Raw genomic sequence first — 14,789 nt, 5'->3', positions numbered from 1 at the left:
ATGTGTGGCATGGGCTTCATATCCAAATCATAACTGAAGTATTGCCCCATGCAAGACCATGGGGTTGATGGAAGCAGACAGTGGTGGGAGGAAGCAAAGAAGAAAGTAAGATGCTGGTAAAAGCAGCATTTTATTTGATAAAATTGTAAAGAGCAGCTTGTACTGTGGAGAAAGAATCTCCGAGTAATAAATGTCAGGCTTATGAACAATTGAGTCTCTCTATTCCTGAATGAAATTGCTCTATAAGGTCAGCACCATAAGTGCTCCCTCTGGTGAGGAGGCTGCTCTGCTGAGTAGGTTTGTGGCAGCCTCTGTAGCATTGTGAATGAGGAGGAGGAGGATGTGGGGGTGTCAGTATTGTATATTATGTTACTGGAGTATGCTGAATATGAGTATGCTGAGTATTTTACTGAAATATGCTGCGTTGTTTTAAAAAGGTGACATATTCAGGCATCATCCTAAAAAATGCATGTAACTGGAGCCACTGTATGTGATCATTTAATGCTAAAACTATACCTACTCAACAAGACAAAATAGCCTCCAGATTTTTCGTTCCATAGCTGGAACTCACTCCTCAATTAATCAGAGAATTTTCATTTCAACATCTACTCCAAACCCTCAAAGTAGATGCTCCTATTTGGTGTTAAAATTAAGGTACACTCACTCATACATTGCTGGTGAGACGGCAAATTGGTGCAACTGCTATGGAAAGTAGTATGGAGATTCCTCAGAAATTTGGGAATGAAAACACCATTTGACCCAGCTATGCCACTCTTTGGTTTATTCCCAAAGGACTTAAAAATCAGCAAACTATAGTGATAAATCCACAACAATGTTTATAGCAGCTCAATTCATAATAGCTAGACTATGAAACCAACCTAGGTGTTGAATGAATAAAGAAAATGTGGTATATATATCCAAAGGAATATTTCTCAGCTTTAAAGAAGAGTAAACTCATGGCATTTTCCAGTAAATAGTTGGATTCGGAGAATATCATGCTAAGAGAAATAAACCAATCTCACAAAAGCAGAGGATGAATGTTTTCTCTAATATGCAGATACTAGTTGACAATAAGGAGGGGAGCACTAGGGAAGAATAATGTTACCTTAGATTAGGTAGAGGGAATAGGATGTGAGGATAGGAAAGACAATAGAATGAAACAGACATTATTACTGTATGTATATGTGTGACTGCATGACCAATAGATTCTATAACATGCACACTCAGAAAAGTGAGAAATTATAATCCATCTATGTATGATATATCAAAGTACATAAACGCATTCTACTGTCAGGTATAATTAATAAACAAATAAAAAATTAAATAGTATAACAAAGCAACAGAAATCCTCAACATCCAAAGGGAAGAACAGGCCTGAATAAAAGCAGGCAAGTGCGTGTGTTTGTGTGTGAATATGCATAGCCCAAGACTGGTTTTGACAGGTAAAGGTTAAAGTGTTATATCTCCTCTTCTTATATTTGTATGCTAGGATCAAACAGAACTTTCATCTCATTGCTTCATCATATACAGAGAAAGAAGATGGTGGAATATGGATTATGAACATTTAAACATTCCAGAGTATTGAAGCCCAGTAACTGAAACATAACAGCTTATCTTCAAATGCTATTCTGAAGACATTTGCAAAACTGGGGAGGCCAGAACAAGGTCTCAACTCCAAGCAGCACTTGTGTTAATGAGTATATGTCTGGGAAAGGAAAGGAAATGGTAGCAATTCCTGGTGATTCCAGAGCAAAATCTTTCTGATTTGATTTTGGGGGTAATATTACAGACAGAAAAACAGTCTAGAATTTCAGCTTCTATTTTCAAACATTATTCAGAAGTCAACAATTACTTGTTGAATATTTACTGTTTCAAACATGATCTTAGATGGTAGGAATACTTTAGTACAAAATCGATATGAATTACTGCCCCATGGAATTTGAAGATAAGATGAATGTATTTAGCCTTGTTCTACTCTTGCTAAAAAGAAAGCAAGAATTTGAAGTCAGTTAGCTTCAAGCTGAAGTAACTGCTTTCATAACAGGAAGAAATGAAGAAAGGATAGAAGGAAGGAAGGAAGGAAGGAAGGAAGGAAGAGGAAAGAGAAGAAGGGAGGAAGGGAGGGCTACCAGGGAGGAAGGAAAGAGTGTTAGCTTTCCATCACTTTGACCAAAACACCTAGCATAAACAAATTAAAGGAGGGAAGGTTTAGTTTGGCTCATAGTTTCAGTCTATGATTGGCCGCTTCATTGCTTTGAGCCTGAGGCAAGGCAGACAATCCTGGTGGGAGGTCCTGGAGTAGGAAAGTTGGTAAACTCATTGCAGCCAGAAGGAACTGGGGTGAGAGGTTGGGGAGAGAGAGAAAAGAGAGTGCTCAGCAGAAGATAAACTCAGGGCGTGCCTTCATTGGCCTACTTCCTCCAACTAAGTTCTGTCTCTCAGTATCCAATTCTACCACCAGTTTAATAGATTAATTCACTGATGTGATCAGAGCCCTCATGACCCAATCTCTTCCTAAAAGCCCTACCTCAGAACACATAAGACTTTGGGAAATGTTCCAGGTCCAAAGTACAAAAGATGGAGAGAGAGAGAGAGAAGAATAGAAAAAGAATAAGAAGAAGGAGAAGGAAGGCTGGCAAACAAAACATAGATAATTAAATCTGTCTCTACCCTGGCAAGTGATCTGTCCCCAACTTCCCCATACTGGCATTGAGGTTTACTTGCTTTCCAGCATGCAGAGCTAACAGTACAATTGGTTTTTCTGCCAGGGTAGCTGAGTCAGAGGTGTCTAAGCCACATGCTTTAAGGTTGAGAAAACACCTTCCCTGTGTCTTTGTAAGCAAAGGCTCTCTCTATATCTTCATTGCACTGTTCAATGCTGTGGCCATTTTGAATTAAGTTCCAGAGGACTTTGGTAGAAGCAGTGGCAGCTGGAATTAAACAAGTTACTGCAGAAAGAAGCCTGTGATACAATTTAGTGCAAGAAGAAGTTGAAGAAGGGGGCACTTGGGGGGTTCAGTGACTGACACAATAGGAAACAGAGATGATGAGCAATCCTGTGAGTTGATTTGTATTTCCTAGGGTTACTGCAGCAGAGCCTTGATAGACCATATGGTCTGGCCTTGACCCTTAAATCTCTGCATGCCCTCAGAGCAGCATCCCTCACTGTGGCTCGCTTCCACTTCTTGTTATTCTTGGCACTAGGAGTTCTGATCACAGAGTGGTTCAATATCATAATCCAAAGAATTAGATAGAAACCATCTGGAAGAGCAACCAGCTTTAACCTTGAGGGCTATTTGAAAATAACCTTCATCCACGGAGCCCTGTGTTCACATGGAAAAAGAGGTTATTTAGAGCATATTTCAAAAATCATCAGGGTCTTGGGAGCCATCCACCTCAGAAGAGACCAATATTTAACCAAGAGAGCTTTGATATCTATAGAATGCATTTTTCCCTATCTGCTTAGTGCCAAGTTTCCAGTTATGTGCACAATGGGGATGCAATAAACAGGGCCAAGAAGGTAACAAAACTCACTGCAGGATGCTAAGGAACAGAAAGCCGAAAAGCCACGCCTGTAATAAATCAATTAGCCGATTATTCAATAGAGGAAATGCAGCTAAATATACCAATGGTTCTTTCTATGGACTCAGAAGGCAAAAAAAAAAAAAAAAAGGAATAGCTGAGAAACTGGAGATAAGCAATTTACCCTTTTAGTATTATTATTTTTTTAATTCAGATGCTCTCTAGATTTACCACTGAAGTTTTCACTGAACATGTTAATATCTACATAAGCTTGTATGGCAACTTTCATGTACCCAGCATTCTCAGCATATGTCCTATTCCCAATAAATCTGTGAAACTTCATCAGTTAACAATAACAAAGCAGAAATATAATTCTCCATAAAGCCACAGAGAAAGTAAATGAAAATGCACAGAATATAAACTCAGAGTTCTGTTTTATGGTTCTCTGACTTAACTGTGGCAGGCAGTGATTCTTCACAAGAAACTGTTTCTTGTCAAGGTGACTCTTCAGAAAAGGGTTTTGTGCTGTTAGGGAAAAAAAAAAAAAAGGTTGCATCTCATGTCTATTTAACACTGCATGAGATAGGCGCTAGTGTTGCCTCTTCTTCTAAATGAAGCATAACTGCTCAGCTAGGCAGGATGCCGGAGCAGCTCAGGAGTGAGCCAGGAATAGTGCCTCTGTTCTTTGGATTCAGGCCAAGCAGCCCAGAGCCCAGAATTCTTCCTTGGGTACCACCATTGTAGGGTTGCCATTTTCCACAACACCAACTCTTAAGTTCAAAACCTTGCTCCTATCTGCATTTCTGGGAGATGGCATAATGGGGAAGATAAGATACCTGGATAAACTCCCCTTTCCTACCCCCTGATATAGCAAAAGAAGGAACAAATTACTAGCCACTACTATTTTTTGCCAAAATCCTCCTGGAGAATAGTAAGGACCTTATTATCAAAGGGCTAAGATTAAAATCTGTATCCTAATTATAAACAGATTGGAAAATGCATGCAAAAAGAACACTCCACAATACGGTACATAGCATGTTATGATGATTAAGAGTGAGATCTGTATTAGGAAAGAGAACCCGTTCTTTCTGAAAATTTGGTAGGGCCCTACCTTAGAACACAAGGGTCCTAGTGAAAACAATATGCTTGCCAGGGACGGGACCAACTACTGTTGCTTATAGGTACATTTGTGTGACTATAAGGAAGGATGCCTATTCATCCAGGATGTCAAAGCCAGGTGTCCAGGAGCAAGGCTGCACAATGGCATGTGTGTGGTGGCTCTGGGTCCTGGGAGATAGAGCAGCTGAGTAGGCTAACTTTATGTCCCGTTTACCTTCTTCCTACCCCTGAGCAATTAGAACACATTTACTTCTCTCTGGTTTATATAGTAAGATTATCAATGATATTTTACAGAGAATTATTCCACTTTTAAATAAAAACATTGAAGGCCACTGTGAGAAATAGTGGTTGCTCTACATTTCAAAATGACCCCTGAGGGATCAGAATTAACTAAATTGCAAAAGATATATGCATAACCTGGGAAGAGACTCTGGACTCAAAGTTAGAGTGTGATCAAAACTCAGCTTAGTTCCCCTTTAGTCACTTAATTCCCATCTTGTCTTGAAGACCTGACACACATTGGAGAAGCACTGTTTGGAGCTGTGGTATCAGAGCTGTTGTTCTCTTGCTCTGTCTGATAGAAGATAAGAATTCAGGCACAGAAACAAATCACATAACAGCACAAGGAAGGTAGAACTGACTGGCAGGGAGGGGCTGAGACCCAGGGAGGGCCAGAGCGACAGACAGACAGCAACAGAGGCACCCTGAGAGGTGACATATGATGACACATCCTCTTTTCTCAGCCTGCAGCTCCCTTCTAGGAAGGAGGCCAACATAAATTCTTCCACTCAGCAGTGCCTAGATAGACCCGAAAGAAAACAAAAAGGGGATTAATCTCAGCATTGCAGGTGCCCCTCAGCCACTCTGCTAATACCCGCCTTCCAGGGAGGGTTTGATTTGAGGAGGACTTTGCCAGGAGCTGAAATACCAACTGCAGACTCCCCCCTCCTCCCCACACATTTCATTTTATTTCTATCAAGCCGAGCTTCTGATTGCCTCACTCTGGAAGGTTGGCAGCGGTACATTAACCTGCCGGATCGTGGTGAGCGACGTGGGCTGCCAACGTGGCTATCAAAGGGCCTCTTCTGTATTTGCTGGTTCCTGGAGATGCTGACAAAAAGCAGCAATAGAAAAACTTCAGCTTCATGGTGGCATTTTCTTGCCTCATAATTAACCTTCACATTGGTAAACATGCAGTGAGGTTTGAGTCGAAAACATTCTCCACCCCGATACTAGAAGCTTCTTCAGTTCTGAAAATGGGAACAGCACACAGTTCATAGGGGACTAACATCTTCTATCCACTCTCCTTCTTGGATGGGATGAAGCTCAATTCTCTTCTATGTTTCCTTTCTTCTAGATGTTATCACATGCTCTGGCTTTTAAATTTTTATTGCCTCTCTTCTGTTCTCTTCTGTGCATATGTGCTGCAAAGGGTTAAGTGATCCGCTGAGCCTCAACACACTTAGAAATAACTCCATCAATCACCATGGGTGTGCTGAAAGGGGAGATTATTGCCCATGCACATTTTAATTGAGTTTATAAAGAGAAAGGAAAAAAAAGGCTCAGAACTTAGCATCCACTAGTCTGTAGTCGCAGTAGAATAGCAAGAATTTGGCTTTCAAAGATTTCTGTTCCAAAATTTTGTCCTTACAACACAGCTTGCCTGAATGGACCTTGGGTCATGCTGTCACATTTTACCAATAGTGGGGCTCATTTTAAACAGACTACTCTGCATGTTAAGCTTCACCAGGGCCCATTCCAAATGAAGCACCTGTTAGAAAGTTACCTCACACATACAAATGCAGTACTGATTAGGTTAAAAATATGCAGCTACTTGCTTCCTCTATACTTCTCTGATCCACACACTGAAATAATTTCCACTTATTAAGTCTATTAAGTTTTTACTAATGTTTAGAGATAGGGTCTCACTGAGTTGCTTACGGCATTCTATCTGCTTAAGAGCACTATGTTACCTCATCAGGTAACCATACACTAACCTCAGCATGGACTATTCACTGTATAGGCAGTGACCATTAAGAATGGGCAATGTTACATATAAATGATGAGGTGGGAAAGTAGGCTTAGTGCCTCATGCCTGTAATCCCAGCAGCTCAGGAGTCTGAGGCAGGAGGGTCACAATTTCAAAGCCAGCCTCAGCAAGTAAGTGAGGTCCTAAGTAACTTAGCAAGACCCTGTATCCAAACAAAACATAAAAAGAACTGGAGATATTGCTCAGTAGTTAAGCACTCCTGAGTTCAATACCTGGAACCAGAATAAATAAATAAATAGATAGATAAATATATGGAACATCAAGGAAAACATTCAAAAGTGTATCTCTTTCTTGGGTTTTTCCTCTTATCATTAACATCCACCCCAAGCCTTTACGTTCTTCAAGCTCTGTGTGTAGACTGGAGTTAAGATTCACCACTTATAACCTCAAAAAGTAGGGAGATTACAAATGCAAATTTATTGTGCAAGCATGGTACACAAAATTTCAGCTGACAAAGTTTGACTTCCAAGCTACAGAATGAATTGGCTCTTTTTTTCTGAGATCATCTTCATGGCCTCACCATGTTCTTCCCAGTCCTATTTCTACAGAAGTCTGTGTGTCCCTCTAAACAAGGATCATTGTTTTCTGTTGCTCTGGGACTATGAAAATCATCAGGGCTGAGCATATAATAGGTGATTTTTTTTTTTTTTTTTGTCCTGGGGGTTTAAGCCAGGGACGCTCAACAACTGAGCCACATTCCCAGCCCTTTTTTGTATTTTGTTTAGAGACAGGGTCTGACTGAGTTGCTTAGGGCCTTGATAAGTTACTGCGGCTGGCTTTTAACTTGTGATCCTCCTGCCTCAGCCTCCCAAACTGCTGGGATTACAGGCATGTGCCACGTGTCTGGCGTGATTAATATATACTTATCAAATAATACAAATAAGATCACATTGATTGATTGGACAGTATTTTTTATTAATTCCTTGAATACCACTTAATCCAATTTACTTTGGAATATTTTTTCCCCAATCCAGCCTTACAAGTATGTATTCTGGGCATAAGTGAGCATCCAGGAAGGATTGCTATTGGAAAGAAGAGAGTGGTTGTTTTTCTGCATTCAGTTGTTCTAATTCATGGATGATCTGAGCATATTACTAAATATTAATTGAATCAGATGACTTACTAAGTACCTAGGCAGCATCTTTCTGGATGCTAAATTTCCCAGCTAAGCCTAGAAAGCACATCAATGACTACTGTAGCTGGGGCACAAGAGTTAAAGAGCTGATTGAAGGCTATCAGAGCTACCTGTAGTTGGAGTTTTGCTTGATGACATTGAAGGTTTGCTTGCTTATTGGGTTTGATTATTTGCATTGCGTGATTATAAGGTATATTGCTCTCAGAATTGATGTGATGTGTTGTGATTGCAACAGCTTTTTGTTATGTGACCTGATAACTGATTGGTTCAAGTGAATTTCTCTGCAGAATTCTGTATCCATTTTCCTCCCATAACTACCAAATGCACACCTTAGAACTGATTGAGAGAAACAAGGACAAACTGCACATATGTAACATCCATCACCCAAGTCTCCCTGGCAGTATGAGATAGGATTACCACTCCTGGAACAGACCAGCAGTCAAGTATCACTGCAGAGTCTCCTCTATGTGTGGGTGGCAACATATTGCCATTGAGATTTCTGTCCCAATTAATGCAGCTGCTTCTTAGTTGACAATCATTACAGTGCCACAGATGCTGGACCTGTAGAGTCTCACAGAGTACAAATGGGTTCCTTGGCCTCTTTCAAAGAATGGCACATGTGACTCCATGGAGACATAAGATCTGGGACACTGTACCACAGGGTAGAAATATTGCCTACCACATTTAGCCACAGAACACTGCAAAATACCAAATAACAATATAAAAGACAGGAGGGGAGATGTGATTGGGTTGCATCCTCTTTTAGGAATATTTCTGTATGTTATTTAATATTTTATGGCATAGCTACAGGAAGCATGCCTTAAGCATTCATGTATAGACACCTATATAACAAATTCTGGTGGTAAGTATATCCATTCATTTCACAAAGATTGTATGGCTTAGAAAGTTTACTTAATTTGGTTGCCATGTGCAGCGCCACTCTGAGCAACTGGGGAGGCCAAGTCAGAATGATCACAAGTTCAAGATTGGCCTTGGCAATTTAGTGAGACCCTGTCTTAAGGAAAAGAAAAAGAACTTGGATATAGCTCAGTGACAAAGTATTCTTGTGTTCAATAACCAGTAGCAAGAGAAAAAAAAAAAAAGGACAACAAAAAATGTAAAAAATAAACCTTACCATAATTTGGTAAATACAAAACAGTTATGGAGCCATAGGTATGTCCCAGGTCTGTGAGAGCAGCAATAGCTGTGCTCTTTGAGTTCTGGAGAATTTCACCAACATCCAGAGGGATCCTCTCATTAGCCCCATTATCATCAAAGGCATGTAAGATGCAGAAAAGCAATCTAACAGATTGCACAATAATTAGCTGCCAAGTTGGAACACTTCTCACATTACCCCCCTTACCACAGTCTAACACAGACTTTGTTTCCCCAACTAAATAATATGCTTCTGAAGGACTAGGTCTCCTTTATTTATTCTGTTATTCTCTCCAAGCACTCATAGAATATTATGTACAAAGACTCTCACCAGAAAACAATTATTATTTACATCCTAAGAAAAAAGCACCATCTGTTGAGAACTCAGTCAAAAACTGTCCATTCTAGAAACTTCCATCAATTCTACTCAGGTGCCTACGCTTCCCTCAGTCTGTGTCAGGGTTGTTTGACTCAGGGGGTAGACTCTCAGAAAGATCCAGTAAGAGTACTGCACAAAGTAGTCTTCATAAACATAATTTCTTGATATCCAGAAAGATGATGCCTGAATTGAAAATAGAATGCAGTAAAACCAGTGGGTCTTTCACCTGAGAGGATTTGGGACTCCCAGGAGGACATCATCATCCAGTAACACACGTGCTCAATGCCTGGGTATAATATTAATATGTGAACTTTGCCACTGTTCATTCGCCCAGCCCATGCTTTCTACTGATTTTTATACTATGTTGCATAATTAATCTGTCAACATCCTGTGACAGGGTATAAATATTAATAATATGATCATGCAGTTAGCTGTTTTCTTTAAAATTCAGTGCCAAGAAGATAAATCGGCCATTTAATCTTGCTAGATTCCAAAAAGGGGAGGAAGGAGTGGGAGAGGAGGTGGAGACAGGAAGAAGAGGGAGTAGAGGGGGTGGTGAGCTAATTGACAAGGGAGCTTTCTTATTTGAATCTGGTCTCACACTTGTACTTTCAGATGGATGTTTAAAAGCAGACCACTTTGAAACTAGCATCCTTCTTTTATTCCAGTGTAATGAGATAAACCTTTTTTCTCTACTTTTGTCTGTACTCAAGGGAAGGAAATCTCTGGTCTCTCCATCTGGCATTCCTCATCTCTGGATCCGCATGAACAGTAGTAAATTCCAGGGGAGACCTAAGCCAACCATCCCCTTTGTTTCCTGAAAGAAGAGAGGTTTATGTTCTCCTGGAAGGCTGACCAACAATAATTTAGAAGATCCACAGGGCAGCAGCAGCATTGAAATGCAGATGTGATTAGATAAACCAGGGAGAGAATGCATGTTGTGTCATTATAGCTTTACATAAAGTGTCTTTTCCCATTTGGCTTACCAAGTGTTCTTTGCATTAATCAAACAGCCCTAAAAACTTACAGTTCCTAAGAACTCTGCAGAATTGGGCTTCCAGCATCACTGTGCTGGCCCTAGGCTACCACACTGGCTGAAGCATTTGGCCCTTTTTTCTCTTGCCACTCTACATATGCATTTATTCAACCAAGAATATTTCTTGATCATGTACTTGGCAGTTAGTACCATACCAAGAGACATAGAACATTAAAAAAAAAAGAAGAAGAAAAGAATCACATGCAAATCATGACTTCAAGGAACATAAAGTTTAGTATTAAGATAAATATGAATAACAGCAACTATTAGAAAAATTACTAGTAAAGCAAGAAAAATTCTAAAGCATTTTACATCCTTTTTTCTATAGAATTTTGCAGTCTTGTTCTGATAATCATATTTTTGTTGTACCTTTTATTTATTTGTGCATTTTACTACCACTGCAATTCTTTCTCAAAGGCACCATGAGCAAATAAGAATGTGTAAATGAAAACAGAAATGGACAATTCAAGATCATACAATTTTACCAAATTATTTCACAGGTGATAAAAATCAAGGCCCAGGAAATTAAATGAGTTGCACACACTCCTCACTCACAACAGAGGCAAAATTCAATACAGGCATCAACACTCTAAATTTATTACTTCCAGTGCAAACATACTTTTGGATAAAAATATAAATAAAATAATTTAATTCTAATATATGATTAATTATATTGAGTTGCATTTAAGTTGTGTATTTCTTTAAGTTAAAATGAGCCATGATAAAAGTCCCATTGAAAGAATCTGAGGACACTCTCCTTATAATATTCTTACATATTTGAGGATGGTATTGACTTTCCCTCACTTTTACTCAAGGTCCATTTATTAGCTTCTGGGGGTCCCTGCATTCCCTAAGTTGTGTTCATATTTAAATGGTTAGTTTTATAGGCTTATTTGAGGGGGGAGAAGAAATTGGGTAATGCTTCAGAGTTTTTATCATATTCTCCAAGTTATGGGTGATGATAGAGAGATGATAGATAGATAGATAGATAGATAGATAGATAGATAGATAGATAGATAGATAGATAGATAGATAGATAGATAGATAGATAGGAAGGAAGGAAGGAAGGAAAAGAGAGGAAAGAGACTGCTTGCAGGTTTGTAGCAAGCTGGGAGAGACCTGGAGGCCACCCAGGCTTTTCTACTGGAGCATTCAGCCTGAATGTGTGGTCCCTGACTGACACAGAATGCTAATGAGGCCAGAACTCCAATCTGTGTATTACAAATAGGAACCAATGGCAGATCCTGCCATCAGCTCTCCATCATTTTGTTTTACAGGGTACAGAAATGAAAGGGTTGCTTTAGATTAAAAGATTTATTTAATGGTCTGATTAATTCATTCCAAACAGACCAAAGCTGTTCTGTGATTCTCCTTTTGCTCTTAACCTTTCCAGTTTGTTTTCATGCAGGCTGACTTTCCTTTCTTCTTCTTTTATTTATTTATTTATTTATTTATTTATTTATTAATGTTTGTACTTTATTATTCAGTAACTGCTACTATAAATCTGGTGTAGATCATGTGGACTCTGAGTATGTGAGGGTGTGAGAGAGAGAGAGACAGAGAATGTGTGTGTGTATGTGTGTGCGCACTCACGCGCGCATGCATCCCAGAAGAAGAATCCAAAGGTTTCTTAAATTCAAACTTGTCATCATAATGCTCATCAAAACACATTATTAGGCCTTAAACAATCACTGCAGAGCTCACTACAATAAAAGAGCATGTGCCTGTCCTGACCTTCTGTACTGTGGACATGAGTCCAATTGCTTGCTGCAGTGTGCAACATTAATTAATGGTATAGATCTCTGGCCCACATTGTGCATAAGACACTGAGGGATTTGCTGGCTCTAATGAATGTGAGGGGTTGTAAGAAGGATCAGCAGGTGTCAACAGTAGGAGGACCAAGCACAGAAGCTTTTTGATGGAACATTCAAGGGCTGTTTCCTTAGTATATTAACAGTGAGTTGTTTGTCTCTCTTTCAGATTTTTTTTTTCCTTTCTTTTTTGGCTAAATACCCTATTAATATCCTTTCCAAGTTTGATATCTGGGGAAATGGCTATAACCATTGCTTGATGCTATGAGATTTTTGGCAGTCAATAATAGGAAAAATTTAGATAAAAATCACTATTTAGCTTCTGTAAATTCATTAGTCTACAGATGCAAATGGAATCATGACAGATCTGAGAGTTACCAGAATATAAGAGGTAGAGATATTTTATGAAAACTGATAAGCTGTTGAGGATCACATGTATGTGGAAGGTTGCTAGTCCACAAGTCCACGTAAGTAAGTGTGTGTTTGGCAATATTTTGGTGTTTCCCACACTTTGGCAAATGTGAGAGGGTCTAGGCTATTTCATGTATATGCTTTTAGAAAATCAATAACTAATTAATTACAAATAACTTAGTCATAGAAGGACAATGAAGAGTATATCTAGTTTATGAATTTTAAATTTTTGACTAAAGGGATTTATAAACAAAGACTCATGGGGAAAAGTTACCTATACAACACAATTGTAAAAAATATTGTGCAGCATGTCAACTTTATTTATCTATTATTTACATTTCCCCACTTATTTCTTTATGTTCAGTCCCTCTCCAGAAAGGCTTAAGGGAGTTCATCAGAAACTAACTATTAGTAAGGACTATTTTTAGAAGTTAACATCAAAATAGTACACATGAAAAGCAGGGGAAGAAACTGTGGTGGTTAATTTCATGTGTCAACCTGACTGGGCCTTAGAGTGTCCAGATATTTGGTCAAGCATTATTTCAGATGTGTCTATAAGAGTGCTTTATTTATTTTGAGTTAACATTTGAATCAGTCGACTATGTAAACCAGATTGCCTTCAACTGAAAATCTCAATAAAACAAACAAAAAACAAGGAAGAGAGAACCTATACCTAATTCTATGAGCTAGGCCTTGCTCTTTTCTCACTGTGACTTCCAATTACAAAACCAGGTCTTTCTATTTCTCCACCTGCAAGACTTCAGACTGAAAATAAAACATCAATTCTCCTTGGTCTCCAAATCTCCCACTGTAGGCACTGAGAATTCTAAGCCTCCATAATCATATGAGACAATTATTATAATCATATGTGTATGTGTTCACAAATGCGTACATATATATTTGTCGCTTATTATCCTATCGGTTCTTTTACTCTAGAGAACCCTGACTAAACCAGATGGGTGTGAGCCAGAACAGTGATGATCAGTTTTCCAAACATAATATAGGAAGTCTACATGACAGAGAAGGAATTCAAACACCTTTTTGAAACCATGAAAAAATAATACTGAGATTAAATAAACTTTTATGTCAGACCTCAGTAGAAATTTAATAACCCTAGTTATCACAGATTCACAATTAAATGGTGTCTTCTATTAGATGGTGTCTTCTATGAACTTAAATTATAGATATATACTGTAATAAATTATATATATATAATTTCTCCATGTGTATCTTGAAATAAGCTATTTTTACTCTTTTGTAATATATTATACACCCATATGTGGATTCTTTTTTCAGAGAAGGAGCACCCAGAATAATTAAGTCATTCAATCCAGAGAGAGCTGTCATGTCTTTAGTTTCATCTGCAGCATCTCTATACTATTCTAAGTCTCTGCAAATTTTTGAATTGGAAGTTTCATTTTTTCCCTCATCAGAACCTTGGGATGCTATCTGGAAGAGACAGTGGTGACAAATTGACTCATTTAATAAAAAGAAGTGAATGAAGTGAGGGGGAGGAAATAAATGTGCTGAGACTTAAGAGCTGCAGGTGTGTCTCCTTATGGAGCCATCACTCACTACTCACAGATGCCGACCGGGTTTCCATGGAGACAGCTGGGCATGCAGGCACTCAGGCCAGTCTATCAGCCCCTAGCATAGCATCTGCATACTTACCAATAAAGATGGATTATGCAAATGAGGGCCAACTTTTCTGTGGTCCTCATAGGTTCAGTTTTCTTCTTTGCTGCAGACTAGAGGTTTCTTAATAAAGTGAATGCTCAGCAATGAGAGTAGCCTACGCCACAGAATGCTAATTCTGGAAAGGTATTTAATTATACTAAGATATGACCTCACTTATACATGAGATCATGGTTCTGGCTTTTCCACTCTTTTTGTTTATTTTATTTGTCTTTCTTTTTTATTACTGATAAAATTTGAGAGCTATAAATTACAAATGTCTTGTCAAGTTCTTCCTTAACTTCTGAGAAGAATAAATGTTTTCTCTTGAATATTTCTTCCCTTAATTTTGGGTAAAAATACTATCTCATCTCTTTACAATAGGTAGATTGATGCAAAGACTCAAAGGACTAATGTTATTGTTTACTATATGTATGTAAATATACACATTTATTATATAAATTTTTGTGCATTTACTTTGTATCTATATATGTGTA

The sequence above is a fragment of the Ictidomys tridecemlineatus genome, chromosome 13, assembly GCF_052094955.1.
Source record: "Ictidomys tridecemlineatus isolate mIctTri1 chromosome 13, mIctTri1.hap1, whole genome shotgun sequence".
Lineage (NCBI taxonomy): Eukaryota > Metazoa > Chordata > Mammalia > Rodentia > Sciuridae > Ictidomys > Ictidomys tridecemlineatus.
Note: the sequence above shows the minus strand (reverse complement) of the source record.